This window comes from Lepidochelys kempii, chromosome 1 (genome assembly GCF_965140265.1).
Source record: "Lepidochelys kempii isolate rLepKem1 chromosome 1, rLepKem1.hap2, whole genome shotgun sequence".
Classification (NCBI taxonomy): Eukaryota; Metazoa; Chordata; order Testudines; family Cheloniidae; genus Lepidochelys; species Lepidochelys kempii.
Window position 1 is genome coordinate 131,195,261 of NC_133256.1, and position 23,942 is coordinate 131,219,202.

At 38.6% G+C, this 23,942-nt stretch overlaps 1 protein-coding gene across 7 annotated transcripts in view; it reads left to right on the forward strand.

Moving 5' to 3' along the window:
* The window catches only part of TBL1X (transducin beta like 1 X-linked), a 255,239-nt gene that overhangs the window by 69,741 nt on the left and 161,556 nt on the right, over positions 1-23,942 (forward strand). For 5 of the 7 annotated variants that reach the window (XM_073354501.1, XM_073354510.1, XM_073354483.1 and 2 more), the window contains one exon: positions 2,328-2,401. The exons of the other annotated variants lie outside the window; for them this stretch is intronic. The gene's annotated coding sequence lies outside the window, so the exon portion shown is untranslated. The remainder of the gene's footprint in view (positions 1-2,327; positions 2,402-23,942) is intronic. 7 annotated transcript variants of the gene reach the window in all.

Genomic DNA, 23,942 nt, shown 5'->3' on the forward strand with positions numbered 1-23,942 from the left:
AGGTGCACCTGTCTATCTATGGTATTTACATGGCACCCATTTATTGCAGTATCTTCATGCTTCACAATCTTTAATGCAAGGATAAATACAAGTCCCTGTGGGTTAGCAAAGCTCTATTATCCCCATTTTGCAGATAGGGAACTAAGCACAGAGACTAGGTGATCTGTCCAAGGTCAGAGAGGAAGTCTGTGGCAGAGGAGGGAATTGAACACTACTTAGACCATCGTTCTTCTCTTCAGTGCCGCCATGTAAGCACAGCCTGGTTGTTTTAGGATCCATGAGATGACTATGTAATGCTTACATGTTAACCAAACTCTTCCTGGACTCTGCCCATTTATGACCATTAGGTATTTGAGAAAGCATAGTGGGTATTAGCAGAGGGGCAATGAGCATGCATGCTGCTTCCATGATGTCCCAGATGGAGGTAGCGGGTCTACCGAATTGGTGGACATTGAGCTGAGTAGACGCTCAGTGGGTTGTATGACCTAGAGATCCCAGCATGGCTGACATTTCTATGATGCAGTGTAGCGTTAACAGGCCACTCTGCCTTGAATGGTCCCTTACAGCATGTGCTATCTACTTATACTAAACAATCTGTTCCACCTTTCATTTAGCTGTGATGTTCGGAGTATTTTTCTCAAGCCTGAAGAAGAGCTCTGTGTGGCTCATAAGCTTGTACCTGTCAGCGACAGAAGTTAGTCCAATAAAAGATATTACCTCATCCACATTGTCTCTTTAATTTCTGTAATAGACTTACATCTCAGGGCACTGATATGGGGGACCATTAGGTTTCAGATCCCTTCCTGCACTGTAAGACAGGTGGTAATGGAAGAAGAGTCCTCCCTCATTCTTTCTGGAGCACTTGTGGTTCTAGGGTGGAAGTAACGTCTTTGTGCCCCTTTTCTCCATATTATACCAGGGTCAGAATTTGACCAGTCCATGGACAGTTGTATATTTGTTATGTTTTATTCAATAGGCCTTTGTGCAATTAGAATTTTTATATAAAATACTGTAACCCTAATGGTGGTAAAAAATAATCTAATTTACTCTCCTCTCATCTTTTGCTGATTGCTCCTTATCCTAAAACTATTCTACAATTAATAATAATAATAATAAATAATAAAAGAAATTGAAAATGTATCCTTTTGATGCAGTTACATTTTATAATGGGTAGTAAAGAATTTTTAGGAACAATTGTTTTAGGAATGCTTAAATTGGGGCTTATATTGATGTGCCTCTGCATTACGATACATTCTTTAATGACATATTTACCTGCTATTTTTTCCATAGGACTCCTGCCTTATTCAGTGCACAAGTTGGTTGCACAGGCAACCTTGACTCTGGGACTTCCTAGCTTTTAAGTGCTTGATTTTGTAACTTAAATAACTTTCTTTTAATGATCGGTGAATGGAGGGAGCTGAGGGTTGATGCTGCCATGCCTTTTGTATATTTCTTCTGGAAGAGCCTGGATAGACGGTGCGAAAGAAAATAAGACTGGAGAGAATATGGTTAAAATTTTATTTAACCATTTTAAAAATGTTTGATGTATATTCAACTCACCACTGTTTTGAATTTTCTTTAATTACTTTTATCATATAAATATAAGAAATTAATTAAATAATTTCCCCCCTTCATTTCATGTATCATTTTTTCTACCATATTAACAGGGGAAATTCAGACTTAAACGAACTTTGTTCTTTTTTTCCACTTGGCTATCAGCATTTGGCCCCCTGTGCTCTGAATATAGTTCCAAGTAACATGATGGTTATTGCTTAGCGATAATAATTTCAACTGTTATGTCATACTGTCATAATTATCAATATTTTTATTGGGCCCTACCTTAATTAAGTAAATAAAATCACAAAAACTCTCACGATATGTAAAAAGGTAATTGAATCTGTAGGATTTCCGCTTCAGGCAATAACAGTTTTAAGGTAAATTAAATCTGTGGCCAATAAAACCTTGATCGTGCCACTTTCAATTAATACCCCCTTTTTAAAAAAAGGATAAAGGATGCCTGTGTCATCAAACTTGCCTTTCAGTAGCCTGAATTTACACTAGTTTTCACTCAGAAAAAAATCTTTGATGTTCTGTTGATTCTACAGACAGAATGATTTGCAGAACTGGTCAAAGTGAGAGCAGTCTCCCTGCACAGAAAAGTCCATTTAGCCTTTTTCTGGTCAAGTAAATTGATGGGAGAGAATCCTGTTATCAGTCCGGATATCTAGCACTTTTAGTTGACGTTTTTGGGTCAAGGAGCATTCAGGTAAAGTCATGAACTCTTGAAGAGGACTGGTATGAACTTTCCTTTTTTTCGTCATTGACAGGTACCCAAGGATAGGAAACTGGCCTGAAGGGAAAATCTGGGGGAGACTGGGTATTTGGCTACATTTGCCCCTGAGTAAGTAAATGTTTAAATAATTAAAATACTGTCAGCTTTTTTTAGCTTTTCTGTGCCTGAAAAATAAATATTAACTGTACTGGCTTTAATCCCTGGAAACTATGCAGATGACTCAAGGTTTCTTGGAATAAAACAGGGCAAGAATATTTGGGCTTGCTTCTTTAAGAGCTTGTGTATTACCTTCGGCACTTCATAAAAGGCCTTGTTTTTTGTTTCTACCCTCAAAGCCTATATAAAGTTAAGCGAAGAAAAAGATTATAGCTAAAACATCTTCTGTTGTTCTTGGCCTTTTATTTTTGCTGATTTAGTTTTGTGAGAATAACTGCTGAGTGCAATGGAACTATCACTGACTTAAAGTTAAGCACACGCTTTGCTGGATTGGGGCCCGGTTGCATGGCACTTTGTAGGATCAGGGCCTTATAGAGGAAGGTTTGAGCACAGAAACAGTCAAGCACCAGAGAGCAGAGATAGGTAGAAAAGAGCACATGAGACAGGACTCTGGATTCACATTCCCACCCCTGAGCAACGACCTAACCCTGCATGTAGACAGCGCTTTGTTAATGGGAGGGCTTCTCCCGTTGACATAGCTACCGCCTCTCGAGGAGGTGGATTAACTACACCAATGGAAGAAGCTCTCGTATTGGTGTAATAGTGTCTTTACTAAAGTGTCAAGTATCGGGGGTAGCCTGTATCCACAAAAACAACAAGGAAGTGCTACAGCGATGCAGCTGCACCAGTGTATGTGAAGATAAGCCCTAAGTTGCAGACCGTTGTTGCTCTTTGCCATGTTAATTGAGGGAAAAGCTGCTGCAGAGTCAATTAAAAGAGTCGTCATTAAGTAATGCAAGGGTACTCCCTTCCATAACAGGACTGAAGGTGCTGGCAGTTTCTTAGGAAGTGAGAATCCAAGAACCAAATTTATGTTTCCCCTATGCCACCCCCAAGACTTTTCATTTTACTGGGTAAGGTGGTTCACAATAGATACTCCTTAAAATACAAATGGATCCCATGTAAACTGGGGTAGTTTGAATGAGCAGATAAGCAAACTCTAGCATTGACCACTTTTTCCCCCTTTCTTGCCCAGTATGTATTCTTAATATAGAGGCAAAGGTCATTGAGTTTTCTGAAATGAATACCAAAATTGTAGCACTTCTCCATGCTGGGAATTTATTATTGCCATAAAAGTTATTTTTAGTTTGAGGAGGTTTATTGTTGTTTATGTAAGGCAAAGATTCTTGATTTCTACCTATGTTACATTTTAGAGAAACTGTCTCTTACGAAGATCATTGCTTTAGGTTCATGTCTGACCTAGACAGATATCAGTGTGTTTGATTCAAAAACATTGCCATGGCTTAATCATATTCCTGTATTCAACGAATGAAAATAATAAAAAGTTGATAAATGTATGATAGCTGTGTAGGCAAGCATATTTTAGCTTGCAGTGGTATTAACTGATTATTTCTTTATAGTGCAAGTATACATTTTTTTGCCTTTTTAATCACTTGTGGTATAAAGAGAGAATTAAACATGACACCTCTTATAACAAATCACTAAGTTTCATAAGCTACAACACCATGTAAGATTTTAAACTCATTACACACCCACATGTACATAGCATAAGAATCTATTCTTATCTTTGTGAAATACAGTAAGACCCCCACTTAAGGTCATTTTTTGTTTTGTAACACAAGTAATCTCACATTGTTTGTCATTTGCAGCTTTAAAACTCGGTGGTTGTTTTCATGTGAATTTGTTGTTCATGTTTAAGGGCTGGTTCCTGCAAATGCATATGCCCAGGCACACCCCTGAACCAATGAATATCCAGGATCTACCCTAAAGACTCCCAGTATGCAGGTGTAAGGTTTTTTAAAGGGGAGAAATATCATATTGTTAAATAATAGTTTGCATATTTTAAAATCAAAATTAGTTTAACATTTCTGTTTTCAATCTGATATAGACCGTTCAGAGATGTTTTCTTGTTTCTTTTAACTTTTATAATAATACTCATCAAAAGTTTTCATTTATAAACCCTAAGTCATCTGTCCTTCTCTTTGTACTTAGTCTGTTGCTATTGATAGTGATGACCGACAAGGTATTTCCTGGCCTTTAGTATCTTGGACTCTGTATAAATTCAAGCATTCATTTTAAGATTATTTTCTTCCTCTGCATTGTTCACTTTTTTTGGTCATTTTTAAGGGCAGCAACAAAGGTGGTCTCTCTGGAGTTATAGTTTAAAAGTTTCAATCGTTTACATGACAAAGAAGCTTGTTGGTGGAAAGGAAGATTGTCATTCTGTGCTTTTCAAAGAACATGTAGTAGTATTTGTCCTGCACTGGAACAGAGATAAGTAGATGTTTTGATTCTTTTCACTGGAACAGTAGGCCAGGAAGACCATATATGTACTTGGTTTGTATGAAAAAGGCAAAAAGTCCACCACAGAATTAGAAGATGAAGGCACTCTAGTTAAGTAATGTAGTTTATCCCCTTATTGGTACAGGATTCTTCCCTACAGTGATTTATCAAGTGCTTTATCCAGCCTACTCATATATTTGCTACTCACTTGTGATCATTGTGAACCCATGCATTTCCTTTTAAAATTGAAAGTGAGTGCACTGAGGCCAGATTTTCCCTATTTGGCAAATAAATGAAGGGTGATATTTTTTGTACATATGCTGTACCCAGCTGCTCCTGGTGGGAACGTTGTTCTGAATGAAAGCTGTAGTGTTCTGAGCTCTTTTGAAAATCTGGCCCCTAGTTTGCAACAACATAAAAATTCTTTCGTGCAACTTTGTGTGTGTGGTATTAAATTATACTGTAGTCCCTGAGAAATAATTTAACAGAACTTAATGTCTGATTTTTTTAGCTAATAGGCAAAGATGAAACCAAGCAAAGCCTGTTGATGCTGTAGCATGTAGCATTTTAGCTGTGTTTAACAGCTAATTTCAGAGGGATTATTACTATTGTGAACTACAGTCAATGGTTTACGACAGTAATTTTTTAAGATACTGTGTTACTAGTATTCAATGAGTATGATGGATAATCTTTCACTATCTGGGGACTTAGGGCTCTTTCTTTCTCATGGAGATGAATTAAGTATTTACAATTATATTTATATCAATTTATCTACAGAAATTCTTAATGAAACTGACATTTTATAAGTTATTTCTAGAAGGTTTTCTTCTCTTTTATATTATGAAGAAACTTGTTTCGTAGGGTGTTTTATGTGGATGGGGGTCAGGATAAGGGTTGACTCATTTGAAGTTTAATTAACCCAAAACTTCATGAAAATGAAACAAATTAGTTTATTTAAACAGTTGCATCTATTGAAATTACTGCTTTTCAGGGAAGTAGAAGAACTAGATAGTTGCTAGGAAGACTACTTTTGATCTTCAGCATACAATCCCTTATTCTGATCAAACCTAAAATGTTGATGAAATTAAATCTCCATTTTATTTCACAGTCTGAAGCAAAGTGTTACAGCCTTTCCTTGGGGTTTGGAAAACTATATCTCACTAAATTTGAAAGGCAGAAAAGTCCCTTGTTTGGCCTCAGCATTAAAATATATAGACATTGCTACTTTACAAGGCTGTAAATGAGAACTGATCACTAGTAGGGGACTTGCAGGTGGATGTTGGCTTTTAAAGAAGAATACATTATATTACAAGTTCCTTTAGAGGGTGACTGTTTGTTTTTAATGATTCCTGGAGAGCAGGAGGCTACATTATGATGATCTAGTTCAATATTTGTCTTCTTTTTTTTGAGAGCCTAATTCCTTTTAAACATACTATCGCCATATGAATTCCCACATATTGTTCACCTATCACACAGGAAAAAATGGGTTTATTTAGAGCAGGTGCAGTTTTCACACTAACCGTCAATAGAAATGCAAATGCAGTTAATGTGCAGTACACATGAACAGCAAATACTGTTATACTGTTGTCTCTCCAAATGTTGGGAGGTATTGGAGGAAATGAAGGGGGAGATGGTTATGTGGAGGATGCTCTGTGATGTGAATGAACATTTCTGCATCTTCTTTAGGTGGATGAAAAAAGACTCATTACCGACCTGACTTATTTTGTTTGGTTAATCTCTGATATTTAGAAAGCATCTTTACTGATCCTTTTTGCAAACCATCTCATGCAATAACTGGCAAAACAGAAGCAATTAGTGGTGTAGTCTCAAAGGGAATCTCAAACTTCACTTTTAGTGCAATGATTAAATCCTTTAAAATGGTAACCAATGCTGCCAAAAACTACTGTAATTGGTCACTGATGTATTTTGTTGTACTAGTCAATAGCTACTAGATTTTAGGCACATAATTAGCAACGTACACACTTTTGGTCAGTAAAATTGAAAATCTTAATATAACCATGGCTAGAGCAGGCAGAAAAGGAACACAGAACTGGAAAACTGAAATGGTGTTTTGTTGATAGTACCTAAGTAGAACTGTACGCTTCAATAAAACAAGTGTCCTACTGTGCTGGAATACAAATGGCCTGTCTGTGGCAGGATACAGGGAAGACATTTGGCAGAGAGGGATTTGAGAGCTTCTGGCATTATGTAATTGAATTGGCCATTTCTTTAAAGATACAGCAAATTGTTTGTTGCAGCGTTCATCATCAAAAGGAAGGTCAGACAGCTTGCCAAACATATGATATTCGTAATAAAAAATAAAACAGTGACTCAGACTTAAACACAAATCATTTATTATATTTGTAAAAGCTGTAGAAATGAATACGATTATTTTTTTGAGGAGTTGATGCATCAGAAATCTAAGTAAGATTGTAATTTGAGAGGGGGAGAGAGTATTAGTCAGTGAAAACAGACCCCAAGGAATTTAGGTAGCGTTCAATATAGGGATCCCCTAATTTGCAGACACTGTATGTGATGCTGCTTAGTGTCAGTTTTAAAATGCTGTACAGAAAGTAATCACAAATGTTTTTCTATTAAAAAAACCAACACCTAAAAGATGGGAAAGGGACTTAAAAAACCCAGTTCCCTTTTTAACAAAGCATTGCTGCTTCTTGTTAAAATTGGCTATAGTGTGACAGAGCCAAATGCTGCAACAAGCTGCAGCATATTTGAAATCTATGAAATGTTCAATATCAGTACATTGGGAAAACCCTCTCAGGTCACATCCAGAACAGGGAACATAAATTGTATTGTGACGGGAGCTTTGGGCCACACAGTGGTGCCTCAGAAATGCGGAGCGGTTAGCTTTTATATCCTAATGCGTTCAGGAGACTAGCATTTTGATTTCTTGCACCATTGATAGGGTTGGAAATTGGAACCAAAATAATTAGATTGGATATACAGATCCTAACAAGCCAGGCTATGAAGTCGGGGAGGGAGCAATGCTTTGAATTCTAAAGCATATCTTGCTCCTTTTATTATTAATTTTGATGATAAGGTGAAGGAGGGGAGGTAAACTAGAACATAGATGGCTATTGTTAACATTCAAGCCATATAAATTAAATTATAGAACATTTCTTCATGTTAAAAGCTGTACGAGAGCTACTATATTAAAATAATAAAATACATAATTTTAATTATTCAACAGAATATATAGAAGTGTATTTTTGGGGCAGTGGTGGTAAATATTTGCTTAAAATATGCATATCTTGTAGAAATAGGGATGGAAAATACCTACTAGATTACCCACTCCACTCCTCTCTGCCAGTGCAGGATTGTTTCTTACAGTACGCTTTCTAATATTTTATCCAGGAGTGGCACTCCCCTGTTCCCGTTAGGATATTATTCCACAGGCCAGTAGACCTGTCTGTCCAGAAAGCCTTTCCAGATATTCAGTGAAGATCTGCCATTTCTTAATTTTATTCTATTACTCCTACTTGCATTTTCATGTATGAAAAATTATTTTTCTTCCTCCTTGGTGGGTGTACCCTCAGATACTTGTAAACAGTTATCATGTTCTTTTCCCTCCCTTAGTTGTCACTTAGCCAAACTATACATATTTAGCTCTTGTAATCTTTTCTCATAAGATAAAAAGAAAAGGAGGACTTGTGGCACCTTAGAGACTAACACATTTATTTGAGCATAAGCTTTCGTGAGCTACAGCTCACTTCATCGGAAGCATTGTTAGTCTCTAAGGTGCCACAAGTCCTCCTTTTCTTTTTACGGATACAGACTAACTCGGCTGCTGCTCTGAAACCTCATAAGATAGTTCCTCTAGCTCCCATTTTGTTGCCAGTCACAGAACTTCCTCCAACTTGCCAATGTTTTTCTGATAATAGGTACAAAATTTTAGGTCTGATCATACTATAGACATATATAAATATAAAAGTGACTATTACTTTCTCGCCCATGATCTGATTTCTTTGTGTATGCAGCCCAGAAAATGAATTTGCTTTTTTTCTGTTGCCAAATTCTCCTGCAAGCTCCAGTATAGTTTGCTGTCCATAATCTCTTCTATTTCTCTGCCAAATTTCTCCCTTCTATTCAGTATGTCGAGAATTATTTTTGTTCCAAATGTGTAGTACCTTTCATTTTTCAAAATCAAATCTCATTTATTTTTGTACATTTTTATCTTTCTAGATCCCTGTGCATTATTTTTCTGTCCTCACTTGTATTTGTGACTTCCAGTTTAGTATAATCTACAGATTTTATTAACATGCTGTTACTAACCAGCAAGTGACCTATGCCCCATGCTGCAGAGGAAGGCAATTCCTCCGCCCCCAATCTAACGTGGGGGAAAATTCCTTCCCAACCCCAAATATGGAGATCAATTAGACTCTCAGCATGTGGACAAGACCCACGGGCCAGATACCTGGGAAAGAATTTTCTGTAGTAACTCAGAGCCCTCCTCTTCCAGTGTGCCATCTGTGACCTTTGGAGATCTTTGCTAATAGGAGATGGGCCACATGCCATTGTACACAACCTCATCATACCATCCCGTCCATAAACTTACCAAGCTAAGTCTTGAAACAAGTTAGGGTTTTTGCACCCACTGCTCCCCTTGGAAGGCTGCTCCAGAATGTTACTCCTCTGTGATAGCCAGCCTAGGCACCTACCCATAATCTCAGCTTCAGACAGCATTTATATTTTCAAACAAGATGTCATGTATAATATGCTACATTTTAATAATGCTTAAAGATTTGGTTGTGAAATTATCTTTAAGGTACTTTTAGGGTAGCTAGAATTTCTCAAAAGCCTGACCATATTCTGGTCCCCAAACATTGATGACCAGATTTTCAAAGAAGAGTTCGGCAGCCCACAGCTGCATTTGCTGACAATGGAAGCAGCTGGATGTTAAGCTTTTTTGAAAGTGGTCCTAAGCTTATTACTAGATATTAGCAAAATATTTTTACAGTAATTAAATATGCTAAATGCTTATATTTCTGTTGTTTATTATTTTTATTGTGGTAGTGCCTGGGGGCCCTAGTCGTGCAGCATGACCCCGCAGTGCTGGGCGCTGTACAAACACAGGACTAAAAGATGGTCCCTGCCCCAAAGACCTTCCAATCTAAGTATAAGACAAGAGACAACAGATGGGTTACAGACAAATGGATAATACTAGGAAATAATGAGACTAATAATTGGTCAGCATGATAGGCAATGATCTCAGCACACCAGTAGTCTAACAGTTATCAATGTTTTGTAGGCATCATGGAAAAGGAGAGTTTTAAGAAGGATTTTAAAGGAGGATAATGAGCCAGTTTTATAAATATTTATGGGGAGCTTCTCCCAAGCATAAGGGGCAGCATGAGAGAAAGCATGAAGATGCTTGTTTAAAAACTTATGTGGGTGATTGGAGACTGGCATCACTGGCCGATCAAAGGTGAGTCAACATCTTGATAGTGTTATGTGATAAATTAGGGGCTAGGCCATAACAGGTCTTGGCTTTGAAGGCAAGTAGATTGTTTTATTTGACAGAGGAGGAGGAGCCAGCAGATGGATGTAAGGAGTGGGGTAACATGGTCAAAGAGAGGGGCTAGGAGAGTGGTATTCTGAATGTATATAAGCAAAGGAAGATTGTGTTTGTCAAGGCCGAAGAGAATGACGTTTCAGTAATCGAGATTTGAGATTGCGAGCTTGGTCGAGAGTCTTAGCTGTGTGAATGGATAAGAAAGGCCATATCTTAGACGTTTATGGAAAAAGAATTGGCAAGGTTTAGACATAACCTGGATGTGAGGACCTAGAGAAAGGTCAGAGTTGAAGATGACAGCCATTTTATGAGCCTGAATGACAGAATGGTGGTGTTGTCCACAATGATTGAGAGAGGGCTTATGGGGGTGGAGATTAAGTGTTCTGTTTTGGCCATGTTTATCTTGAGCCAAAGCCTAGACAGCCGTGAGGAAATGTCAGTAAGGTGACCAGACAGCAAATGTGAAAAATCAGAACAGGGGATGGGGGGTAATAGGAGCCTATATAAGAAAAAGACCCCAAAATAGGGACTGTCCCTGTAAAATCGGGACATCTGGTCACCCTAGATGTCAGAGACTGGCTGAAATTTTAGTTTGTGTAGGGGAAGATGGGTCTGGAGTAGAGAACTAGATATGTGAGTTATTAGCGTAGAAATAGTAGTTAAATTTGTTTTTGCAGGTGAGATTACCCAGAGATCAGAGATAGAGGGAGAAGAGAAGGGGACCAATGGCAGAGCCCTGTGAAACCCTGATAAAAAGTTGGAAGGCAGATGAGGAGAGTCATCCAAAAGGCACACTGAAGGAGCAACCTCCAACTCAAATGACTTCACATCAGTTATGATGAATTATCATAGAAGATTAGAGTTGGAAGAGACCTCAAGAGGTCATCTAGTCCAATCCCCTGCTCAAAGCAGGACCAACCCCAACTAAATTATAAAGATAATAGCAGAATGGCATTCCTCTATCCTGGTATTTTCAGCCCCATTATAGTTTAAAGGTGGCCGTCAAGCAAATAAAAAATTAATTGAGCGATTACAAAAATGAACTGCATGATTAATCGCACTATTAAACAATAATAGAATACCATTTATTTAAATATTTTGGATGTTTTCTACATTTTCAAATATATTGATTTTAATTACAACACAGAATACAAAGTGTACAGTGCTCATTTTATATTTATTTTTGATTACAAGTATTTGCACTGAAAACCCCTCAGAAGAAATAGTATTTTTCAGTTAACCTAATACAAGTACGGTAGTGCAATCTCTTTAACGTGAAATTTGAACTTACAAATGTAGAATTATGTACAAAAAAATCTTCATTCAAAAATAAAACAATGTAAAAATTTTAGAGCCTGCAAGTCCACTCAGTCCTACTCCTTATTCAGGAAATTGCTCAGACAAACGAGTTTACATTTTCAGGAGATAATGTTGCCTGCTTCTTGTTTACAATGACACCTGAAAGTGAGAACAGGAGTTCTCACGGCACTGTTGTAGCTGGTGTGGCAAGATATTTATGTGCCAGATGCACTATGTCCCTTCATGCTTCAACCACCATTACAGGAGACATGCGCCCATGCTGATGACTGGTTCTTCTCGATAACAATCGAAAGCTGTACGGACCGACACATGTTCACTTTCATTATCTGAGTCAGATGCCACCCAGTGGAAGGTTGATTTTATTTGTTGGTGGTTCGGGTTCTGTAGTTTCTACATCAGAGTGTTGCTCTTCTAAGACTTCTGAAAACATGCTCCACACTAACCCTCCCAGATTTTGGAGGAACTTCAGATTCTTAAACCTTGGGTCGAGTGTTGTAGCTATCTTTAGAAATCTCACATTGGTACCTTCTTTGCGTTTTGTGAAATCTGCAGTGAAAGTGTTCTTAAAATGAACAACATGTGCTGGGTCATCCTCCGAGACTGCTATAACATGAAATATATGGCAGAATGTGGGTAAAACAGAGCAGGGGACATACAATTCTCCCCCAAGGAGTGCAGTCACAAATTTAATTAACACATTATTTTTTTAATGAGCGTCATCAGCATGGAAGCATGTCCTCTGGAGTGGTGGCCGAAGCATGAATGTTGGGCATTCATGAAGGGGCATACGAATATTTAGCATATTTCGCACGTAAATACCTTGCAATGCCGGCTACAATAGTGCCATGCAAATGCCTGTTCTCACTTTCTTTTGACATTGTAAATAAGAAGAGGGCACCATTATCTTCTGTAAATGTAAACAAACTTGTTTGTCTTAGCAATTGGCTGAACAAGAAGTAGGACTGAGTGGACTTGTAGGTTCTGAAGTTTTACATTGTTTTGTTTTTAAGTGCAGTTATGTAACAACAACAAAAATCTACATTTGTAAGTTGCAATTTCATGACAAAGAGATTGCACTATTGAATTGAAAAATACTTGTATGAGGTGAATTGAAAAATACTGTTTCTTTTGTTTTTACAGTGCAAATATTTGTAATAAAAATAATATACACTTTGATTTCAATTACAACACAGAATACAATATATATGAAAATGTAGAAAAACATCCAAAATATTCAATAAATTTCTATTGGTATTCTGTTGTTTAACAGTGTGATTAAAACTGTGATTAATTTTTTAAAAAGTGATTAATTTTTTTGAGTTACTCGCATGAATTAACTGCGATTAATCGACAGCCCTAGTTAAAAGCCCTGAAAGCATGCTTTTTTCCAACCTTCGTTACAATTTTGTTTGTCTTTTTGTCATTTGTGCATAATAAAGGTACAGTCAAGGTCATGGTGGATAACCACCTGAACCATACGCTCCCAGTGCAAAGCTGTGGATAAAAGAGGTAATACAATCTTTGGTTCTATAAACAGGGACTATTGAGTAAGGAGTAGGGAGGTAGTATTGACTGTGTATATAGCACTGGTGATTTTACTGCTAGAATACTGTATCAGGTGTGGTATCCATACTTTAACAGGGATTTTTTTTTTTTTAAATTTAAAAAAATTGGAAAGTATTCAGAATATAGTTCAAGAAGGAACTATTCTGGAGAACCTGTCTTTGAGTGAATGACCAATGAAGCTCAATCTAATTACCTTATCACCTTTCAATCTGTGGATACCTATGTTAGTATTTCTGACAGTAGAGGTTTATTTAATCTTGAAGGCAAAGATATAACAAGATCTCATGGCTGGAAATTGAAGTTAGACAAATTCAGACTGGAAATGAAGGGCAAATTTTTCCACTGAGGTTAATTAACTATTGGAACAATTATTCTAGGGATGTATCACTTTAAGCCTTTAGATCAAGTTTTGATATTTTTCTAAAAGTTATACTTTGTTCAACCAGAAGCTATGGGCTAAATGCAGGAACCACTGGGTGGAATTCTATGGCCTGTGTTATGCAGGAGGTCAGATTACAATGGTCCCTTCTGGCCTTAAAATATGCAAAGGTCTCTGATTCAGGGTAGATGTATTTGTATAAGTATATATTCTTGAGCTGGGGCGATAGCTTATTTTGGTAACAGGATATGTGAGAACTACAGTGTTGTAAGTACTATATGTAAGTTGAGAACCAAGTTTGGTAACATGGCAGGAAATGTTGCAGAGCTACCTCTTGGAACGCAGGATTTATCAAGTGCTTCTCTTGAAGCATCCCATGGCAGATATGACATTTTAATATGTCGTTAGGTGAGAGTCTCTCCCCCACCCTTAATATATGCCCATGTGAGTAACTATTTGAATGCTTGGTGCTATTTCTTTATAGAGAGAATTTGGAAATACAAACCAAACAAACTACATTTTATTGTTTCCAGAATTACAGAATTGTTCTCTCAGTCTTTATTTACTGTGGAAGTTGTCTGGTAATGTTGCAGACACTTCTAATACAACATTTAATTAATGCTACTGCTTTTAAAAAAAATCCTTTGGCGCTTGAGGGGAGGAGAGAGTGAAAAAATTTGAGGGTTTTTTAGATGGAGAATCTATAGAATAAGAAAAGGAGTACTTGTGGCACCTTAGAGACTAACCAATTTATTTGAGCATAAGCTCATGCTCAAATAAATTGGTTAGTCTCTAAGGTGCCACAAGTACTCCTTTTCTTTTTGCGAATACAGACTAACACGGCTGTTACTCTGAAACCAATCTATAGAATATGAACCTATTCAAGTTTACAAAAGAGATCAGATTAAATACCTCTCAGATGTTCTACAAGGTCCATCTGAGAAGACACACAGCACTTGATTTCTCATGTTTTAACAGCTCCATTCACAAATGTGGACATTGCTTAGCTTTGGACAATGTCGTTGTGTTTTTTTAAATGAGTGATTAACCAGGCAATGTTGACATAAGTAGTATTTTCTATACCTGTTTTGCAGTTAAATGTACAGTGGATTCCATTAAAAAGTAAACATTTTCCATGGCAAGGTATAAATACCTCACTGCAGTATGCATTCTAAATATAGGAATTCATCGCATCAATACCACAGGATGTCATTTGTTTTAATGACATCTCTATTTAGCTTAATCTTTTTTTAAAAAAATGCCACAGATAAACAGGAAGTGCCACATGGCTGACTTGATTTTTGTTGCAACTGAGAGCAAATTTGGCTAATCATATAGATGTTGTCAGAAAGGTTTGTCCACTTCATCTTATTATCCCTGAGTATAGACAGAATCCCAGGCCACATGTATAGTATTTTTGTTGAGTAATCTCCAAAACTGATGATGATTAATGACCACTCCATGCCTATTAGTTCTTTATGATCAGGTTGGTGTACAATAGATTAGACTTTGCCTTTTGCCATATGATCATTCGGTTCCTATTTTGTCCATAAATACTGTATATAAACTTTTTTTGTTGGCATAAAGACATAGGCTATTCTCTTCTATGGTCAAAACCAAAAAAGAAAAGAACCTATTGGTCTGTCTCGTATCTGGGCTCAGAAACATGTCTGACAAACCCATCTCATGTGACAATGTGTGGTCATGTAGATTGATTGTTTCTTTGCAGCTTAGCATCATGGCCCATTGTGTTTACCCTGATGTGCACAAACTCAACAGGAAAGAGAAGATGTGCACGTTCTGTTTTTGTTTGTTTGTTTGAAAGCTGGATGAGAGCCTCCCATTTAGAACTAAATTTGACTAATGGATGTTAAGAACATGTTGGCTTTGTATGATTTAATTAAAAGACTCTTAATTCCTCAGATAGGGGAAACATTTCTGGAATCTGATCCATTGTCATAGCAACCTGTTGCTTCTCTGTACTTTCTTCAGTGAAAATTTTAGGACAGCATTGTGCTTTAAAGATTTAATTCTGAAATTAGACAGCACCACCTCTTATACAAAGATTCGGGGGACGAATTTAAAACGATTTATGTGTTGGTTAGTGCTAAAATTGCTAGCTTCTCTCCACAAGGGGAAAAATTCTCTTTTTTCCCCCTTCCTGTGCCCCTCCCCAAGAATACAAAACAATATAAAAATATAGGTGTGGAAAGGCATGAAAATGTGTTTCACGTATTTTTCTTCTGTCTTGGAACAATGGTTGCTGACAGCAGAAGGCTTGCTTGCTTGTTAAAATTAGATTTGAATCATCAGTGTAATAGCTGTAGGAAATTGTACTATGGATGGATGCCAAGAAGTCTATTGACGTCTGCTCCATCCTTTGAGTAAGTATGGGGTGATCTCTGACCATAGCTGACTTTCTTAACTGAGGGAGCTTCTACTCTCTCTGACAGAATGTGAGTGTTTGGTTTAAGACTCCTTAAACCAAGATGTTTTGTACATGAACAAAGGGAATTTAGTGGAGCTCCAAGGGGAAACACACAGCACAAGTTTTCAAATACACAAGTGGGTACTATCAGTCCAGGCTGCCTGATAGAAGGTAGCTTTACTATCAGTTCCTATTTCATATTAACTGGGCCTAAATCCAAGAACTCTTTCCCCTCTCCTGATATAGGGTACAACAGAGGTTCTTGCTTGCTTGCTTTCTTAGCCAGTCAAAGGTCAATGCCCTTTCCAAAGCTGCTTTGAAGTCAGCATCATTTTGGCTTTCTCTTCTTCTGTTTCCAAGCTGTTTTATGATGGCCCAGCATCCACTTGTTTCCTAACTGTAGTTATTATCCCTGCTTTTGCAGTAATCCAATCTGGAGATGACAATTACTTCTCCATGGGGCTTCACCTTAAGATCACTCAGAGAAACTCCAGTTGGCAGCTTCTCATTTAAGGGGTGTTTCTTACAGGGAGCATGTGACATCTGTGCTCCATAGTGGCTTCCATTTCATTTCTGTTGCAATCTAAGGTGTTGTTTTTAACCTACTGCCCTAAGCGGTTTGGTTCCTGATTACTTCGGAGACTACTTTGTGTGACACAGTGGTAACTGATATCAGCTGAGGTGCTCAGGCTACCAGTCCCCTAGTTTACATTGGTGGGGGACTGAGGCAAGGCTTTGTCATGAGAGGCCCCTTCCTTTGGAAATAATTTACCTTGTTGGTGTATCAGAGCTAGAATTTGCTGACCTTCAGGTCACACTGCAAAGTTTTGCTATTCTCTATTCCTGGGTTGGAGGGCAAAGTGGAAGAGAAGGAGTGGTGGAAAGCTTTAATTGAAGGATTTTTCTTAAGGGAAGGATTTTAATTTAAATATTAGTCTAACTGTATAGTGATTTCTTAATAAATGTTGTGTGTGCAACAAGAGGAGACATTTTAAATAAGTCTAAACAAATAAACAGCTAATGGTCATTCCACATTGATAACCTGGGCTTGTGTCTACTCCACTTAACTGTGTATTACCGGTTCCCATCTCCTTTGGAATTGGTAAAGTCTGCATAAAGTTTCTGGGTTTTTTTTAAGTGTTTTATTTTACTGAGGCTTAAGGAGTTCCACACATGGATTTATTAATTGTTGGCAGATAGGGGGGACAGGATCACCCCAAGTGGCTCAGCAAAGACTGGTACAGCAAGCCTGGTATTATCCAATTGGGCCTGGCAAATGTACCACTTAAGTGTGAGGACCTTATCCTAGTGTAGTATAACTGTATAGGAAGGAGTAGCTTCCAGAAGAGTTTCTGCTGAAGTGTATCCACCATAGTATCATTTGGATTGGAAAAGATATACTATGGATCATCTAATCTGTCCCCTTTCTTCATGGCAGGATTGATCTAACTATCCCTAAATCATTCCTGGCAGGCTTTAGGTACCCAACGTGATGGTGTTTCTATCACTTCCCTTGGTAGCTTGTTCTGTTGTCTAACTGTTCTTACAACGTGTTTCCTAATAGATAACCCAAATTTTCTTCTCTGTACTGAGCCCATTATTTCTTGTTCCATCTTTGCTGATTAATGTATCTAATTGGCCCCTGTGGCATTTTTGTAGACAGTTGTGTTTCCCCTTAGTCTTTTATTTAGCCAAAACATGCTCTGTTCTCTCAAATTTCCCTTTTCCTTACTTCCCAAAGCTTAGTCATTTGTGTTGCTTTCCTTTTAAATTTCTCCCATTTGTCTGAGCTTGTCTCTTTTTTTAAAAAGTATGTTGTCTAAATTTGAAGATAGTATTTTTAAGACCTAACTCTGTACATCATAATTTGACCCATAGTATTTTGCTAGATAGCATATATTCTTAATCATGCTGTTCAGCCAATAATCTTCAAACATATTTCATGTCATGTGGGTGTCTGCCATCTGTTACTTTATGCCATTAAATTTCCACCAGATTTCCTATATTCCCCTCAACATACTGTGCTGAAAAATAACTTCCTTATCTTTCCCTTTATTGATCTCACAGTTTAGTCTTAATTACACACCTAATCAGATTATGGTCACTATTTCTATTTCTCACTACATCCTGTTTTCCATTTTAACAAAAACAAATTCAAGAATTGCTCTGGGCTTACGTATCTGGGGCCTGATTCTCCACGACGTTGCACAGTCATTTATACCTGTTCAAAACCAGTATAAAGTGGTGTTAAAACACTGCAGAATCAGCATTTTATACTCACTCTTGGCACTTGTAAATGACTATACAAAATACAAAGCAACAGAGACTCAGGTGCCCTATTTAAATATTAGGTATAGAATACATTTTATGATCATGTAGGGGCTGATTCTGTATTACTTATACAGGCAGTGGAAGGATACCAGGCCAGATGAAATGATCATAGTGGTTCCTTGTGGCATTAGAATCTATCAGAATCAGGATCTTTGTGAATTACCACTCTAAGGAGTATTTTCATGAACATTTCTGATTTCTCTTATATCTAACACTTTGGATAGGTGGCCTATAGAGATTTTCCCATCTTTTTTGCCAGATCTTAAAACGACTACCCTAACCAACATCTGACAGATCATTAGAGCCCAATTTTGTTGTTATTATCTTAACAGCTCTCTAAATGCCTTTGTTTTTGTTAGTGTGGCAACCTAAGAAGAGTTTATAAATATATAAATATAAATAAAGTTTTCTCACCTTCTAAAATAATCTTTAATTATTTATTCCCTGTAACTGCAGGGTGAAAACTAAGCTGATTAACTCCAGGTTTCCATTGCTAATGAACTTGGCCAACAAGTGATATCTGTTCATGTACCATAAGAAATAGACTGTATGGTACTATTATTGTGGAACGTTTGTTTTTGCTTACAAACACGTATGTTTATATATGCCAGTTAGATGCAGTCTTAGTTAACTCAGAATATTTGAGTCAGAATCCTGATGTTATATTCAGTGGCAGCATTAATATCCCATGAGGTTCATGGGACTTTATCCCTCTCTTAGAGTTATTTTTTCTGAACCTGCAGACTCTGGAAGACAGCACTGCATATATTAACTCTTCCAAATATGAATTGAAGATAAACTTCCCAAACATAAGATAACAATTTTTTAAATGCAAGCTCAGACTTCAGAGCACAGTTCTGCAGTGGGGGTGGATTCTGTGGCAGCTGAATCATGGAATTAGTACACCCAATTTTCCATAATATTTAGTCTTCATGATGGTGAGGCTTTTTTCTTGCAAAGCCTCATTGCATTTTACCCTAGCTAAACTGTCCTGGTGAAATCTCAGCAAAGGGCATGTACTTTCAAACACCTTAAAAATGTCACCCTTTTATTACTGTATCTGCTCTGCCCTATTTTTGTTTTTGTTTTAACCCTTAATGGTGAATTGCAAATAATAGTCTAGAATTAAATATTTTAGAGCACTAAGCTGTATTATCAGTATAGGAAGGGGTGTCAGTATTAATTCTTGAACACTAAATTCTCTTTCTACTGTGTGGGGGAGGGGAAGGTTTGCATTGAAATAACTGCTCTTGTGAGAGGGGGCACTTGTCCTCTCTGCCCGTTGCATATCCTCAAATGGCTGATCTGCTGTGACCTGGATATCACAAAATTATCTTTACTTTACATCTTTACTTTGGCTCCTTCACTGCACTGTTGTTGATAGTACAATGTATGCAGATTTATCTCAATTCAATTTATTATGCTGAATAAAAAACCTTTTGGCTCCAGCAATATGTTGGAGGAAAGACACCCTACAACAAACTACCAGTAAGGATCTCTTCTCAATCTTATTTCCTGATTCCTCACACCTGCTTACAAGACCTCAAGCTCCTGCTAGTATAGCAGGTTCTGACTAGAGCTGTGCTGAACTTTCACCACAAAATCTGAACCCTCAAAAAAGATGGTGGGTTTCAATTTTTGTGTGAGCCTTTGTTTTGGTGACCTTTGATGAAGCTTGGGCCAAGACCAGCCCCTGCTTCTGTATACAGTTCCCAGCAGGCTCAAGTTCCACGCTTACCTCATAGTATCTTCCGAAGAGAGGACCTTTGTCTTTCTATCCACCGAAACCACTAACATCTTCAGGAGCACCTTGGCTGGTCTGCTCCATTTTTAGCTCCCTGGGGGCATGGAGAGGCAGACTACAGTTCCATTTTATCCAGTCTGGTTTGGTTTGTTTGAAGGGGCCAGTTAGTAGACCTACTTTCCCCTTCCTCAGAATTTGGGTAATGTATTTTGCTGAAGAACCTGGGAATTTCCTGCTCGGTGGCACTACTGCTAGTTCTTGAAACCTTGCTCTGATCCTGAGATATCCTAGAATGCAATATAGTGAATTGGGGAAAACCCCACTGAAGTGGGGGCATCTCAGTCTGAGCAAGGTTTAAAGGAAAAGCAGAAGCATCCAGCATGGATTTCCTGGTTCCCTCTGTGGAATAATTAGGGGGTCAAGCAGGCTGTTTGCCAGGGCCTAGAACAGGGATCGGCAACCTTTGGCACACGGCCTGTCAGGGAAATCCGCCGGCGGTCTGGGACAGTTTGTTTACCTGCAGCGTCCGCAGCTTTGGCCGATTGCAGCTCCCACTGGCTGTGGTTCACCATTCCAGGCCAATGGGGGCTGTGGGATATGTCGGTCAGCACATCCCTCGGCCTGTGCCGCTTCTCACAGCCCCCATTGGCCTGGGACGGCGAACTGCGGCCAGTTGGAGCTGCGATCGGCCGAACCTGCAAACACTGCAGGTAAACAAACCATCCTGGCCCACCAGCGGATTTCCCTGACAGGCTGCGTGCCAAAGGTTGCTGATTCCTGGCCTAGAAGATGGTTTGGGGAAAACTGGGTTGCTGGTTGGTCACCAAAGAAGTAGAATGGGGAATTGTGCCCAGGTGCCCATTAAACATTGAGCAAGAAGCACTATGGAAAGGCACAATTCCTCTCCCAAAATCAACCTGATGCAAAGGTGAGTTGGGCCATATGAGGGCCATATGAGGTGCGAGTTGGGCCATATGAGGTGCGAGTTTTATTATTACACATGGGTATCCCCAGCAGCTGTTATGCATTCCTATCATTCTTCCCGGCAACACTGAAAGCATTTTTTGTTTCAGAGTAACAGCCGTGTTAGTCTGTATTCGCAAAAAGAAAAGGAGTACTTGTGGCACCTTAGAGACTAACCAATTTATTAGAGCATAAGCTTTCGTGAGCTACAGCTCACTTCCTCAGATGCATATCGTGGAAACTGCAGCAGACTTTATATATACACAGAGAATATGAAACAATACCTCCTCCCACCCCACTGTCCTGCTGGTAATAGCTTATCTAAAGTGATCATCAGGTGGGCCATTTCCAGCACAAATCCAGGTTTTCTCACCCTCCACCCCCCCACACAAATTCACTCTCCTGCTGGTGATAGCCCATCCAAAGTGACAACTCTTTACACAATGTGCATGACAATCAAGTTGGGCTATTTCCTGCACAAATCCAGGTTTTCTCACATCCCCCCCACCCCCATACACACACAAACTCACTCTCCTGTTGGTAATAGCTGATCCAAACTGACCACTCTTCAAGTTTAAATCCAAGTTAAACCAGAACATCTGGGGGGGGGGTAGGAAAAAACAAGAGGAAACAGGCTACCTTGCATAATGACTTAGCCACTCCCAGTCTCTATTTAAGCCTAAATTAATAGTATCCAATTTGCAAATGAATTCCAATTCAGCAGTTTCTCGCTGGAGTCTGGATTTGAAGTTTTTTTGTTTTAAGATAGCGACCTTCATGTCTGTGATTGCGTGACCAGAGAGATTGAAGTGTTCTCCGACTGGTTTATGAATGTTATAGTTCTTGACATCTGATTTGTGTCCATTTATTCTTTTACGTAGAGACTGTCCAGTTTGACCAATGTACATGGCAGAGGGGCATTGCTGGCACATGATGGCATATATCACATTGGTGGATGTGCAGGTGAACGAGCCTCTGATAGTGTGGCCACTATGGTGAACTATCCTGATATGCTGGGTGTAACTCTCTATAGCTCTGAATCTGCAAAAGGGATCCTCATGGATGAAAGGGTCAGAGCAGATGACACCTTTACAGTATCTTGCACTCAAAGATAATAACACATTTATTTTTATACCTCAAGTAAGTACATCATTTTGCATGAATAACACCTAGTGTAAGCTGCTTAGATCAATAATACCTCATAAACTATAACAGCCACAACAAAAATCTAAAAGGGAAATAGCAATGAAACATGAAGTAAAGGATGCTAATTTAGAGGCAACAAACAGGAACTGCCAGTAGTCCAATTAAACTCCATAATTTGACAAATAGAATGTGCAGTCTTAAATTTAGTTTCTACAAATTTAATATTGTTATAATGGACTCTGGTGCAGCACAGAGCAGTAACAGTAAAATGTGCCCCCCCCCCCCCCCCCGGTGAAATGTTACTGTAAACTTATTTTCCCTATTCTGTGTAATACTTCAGTATTCCCTTACCTTTGGCAGGGTAAAGATTAGAATAATTGCAGACAGCCCTCTTTCTTCTTGAATATCAAAAATTGAATTGTAAACGTGAAACGTGCTAGTAAAATGGGACTTCTCCTATAGCATTATATAAAATAACGAAGGATCTGGGGGTGTGTACATATACCTGGGGAAATGCATGGTTGCGTATACTGAGTAACTAAAGAAGATATAGTGGAATACCCTGAAATACAGATGTGCTCAGAATCCCGTAACTGTTTTGTTTTGTATTGATCCACCTTGCCCTTCCCCTCTTCATGCTGCTTTCTTATTCTCCCCTCCCACTTGGGAATGTCTTTGTTATACTTACCATTGCCCGGTGTGTGGTTATAACAGCTTTGAAACTGGTGCATTGTAGAATAGTGGTTCTTTATTGCTTTATTGGGTGAGATTCCAAGCTGCACCTTCCAGAGGTGTGGTACAGAATTTACAGCTAAGGGAGGTGGGCTATGGTGGCTTTAAGAAGCCACCTTTGTGCCCTTCCCATCTTGGACTGTTCCGTGGATCTTGATGTAACAGACAGCTGTGGGGGCCTGTTCTCCCCAGCCTGCCACATAGTGCAGCACTGCCTGGAATCACTGCAGTGTTGCATGCTGCAGACGCACCCATCACCCTGTGCCCCAAATCCTGTCTGCAGCAGATTCCCTATACTCGGGCCTGCAAAGGAGTCCTTGGAAGGCAGTCTTACAGCTGTCGCCACAGTTTCTGCACTGGAGGAATCCTCCCCTGGAGATATCCAGGCTTTTAATGCCCTTTTATACTGTTCCAGACCTTTTACCTAGTGTAAAGCCTTTTCTGGATCATGGGTGAGGATCTTACCCATAGTCTTCACTTGTGAAAATGGCATCATACCACAAGGATTTCATGTATTAAGACCATGGTGTCAAAATGCACAAGCTATTTTGATTTTTGGCCCATTTCGTGTTACTGGGATGAATGAAAAACAAGTGGGTGATTTTATTTGCATCTTTTTTGTTTGTTTTTGTTGCCACCTTCATGTGATGCAATGACATGATTGCTAGAACTGTGGTTTTACATATTTTAAATTATAGTGGAGTGAGAATACTTTGCACTGCTCAGACCTCTACTTTCCTGTATTCCCCCCCAAAAGTGTCATGATGCACGTATATTTCTGTCATAGAGAAGGCTTATGTTTTTACCCCAATGGGGGAAAAAAAGCCAAAGTTACAGTAGTGAAAACGGTCTTCATTCACTAGTGGTAGCAGTCAGCTGTGTATCAATAACTTTTACAATGGGTGATGGAATTTGTGTGTTTGTGTTTGAAATACAGACATCCCACTTTTTTTACGCTGACTTTCCATTTTAAAGAGAGAGACAAGGTGGGTGAGGTAATAACGTTTATTGGACCAACTTTTGTTGGTGGAAGATGCAAGCTTTTGAGCT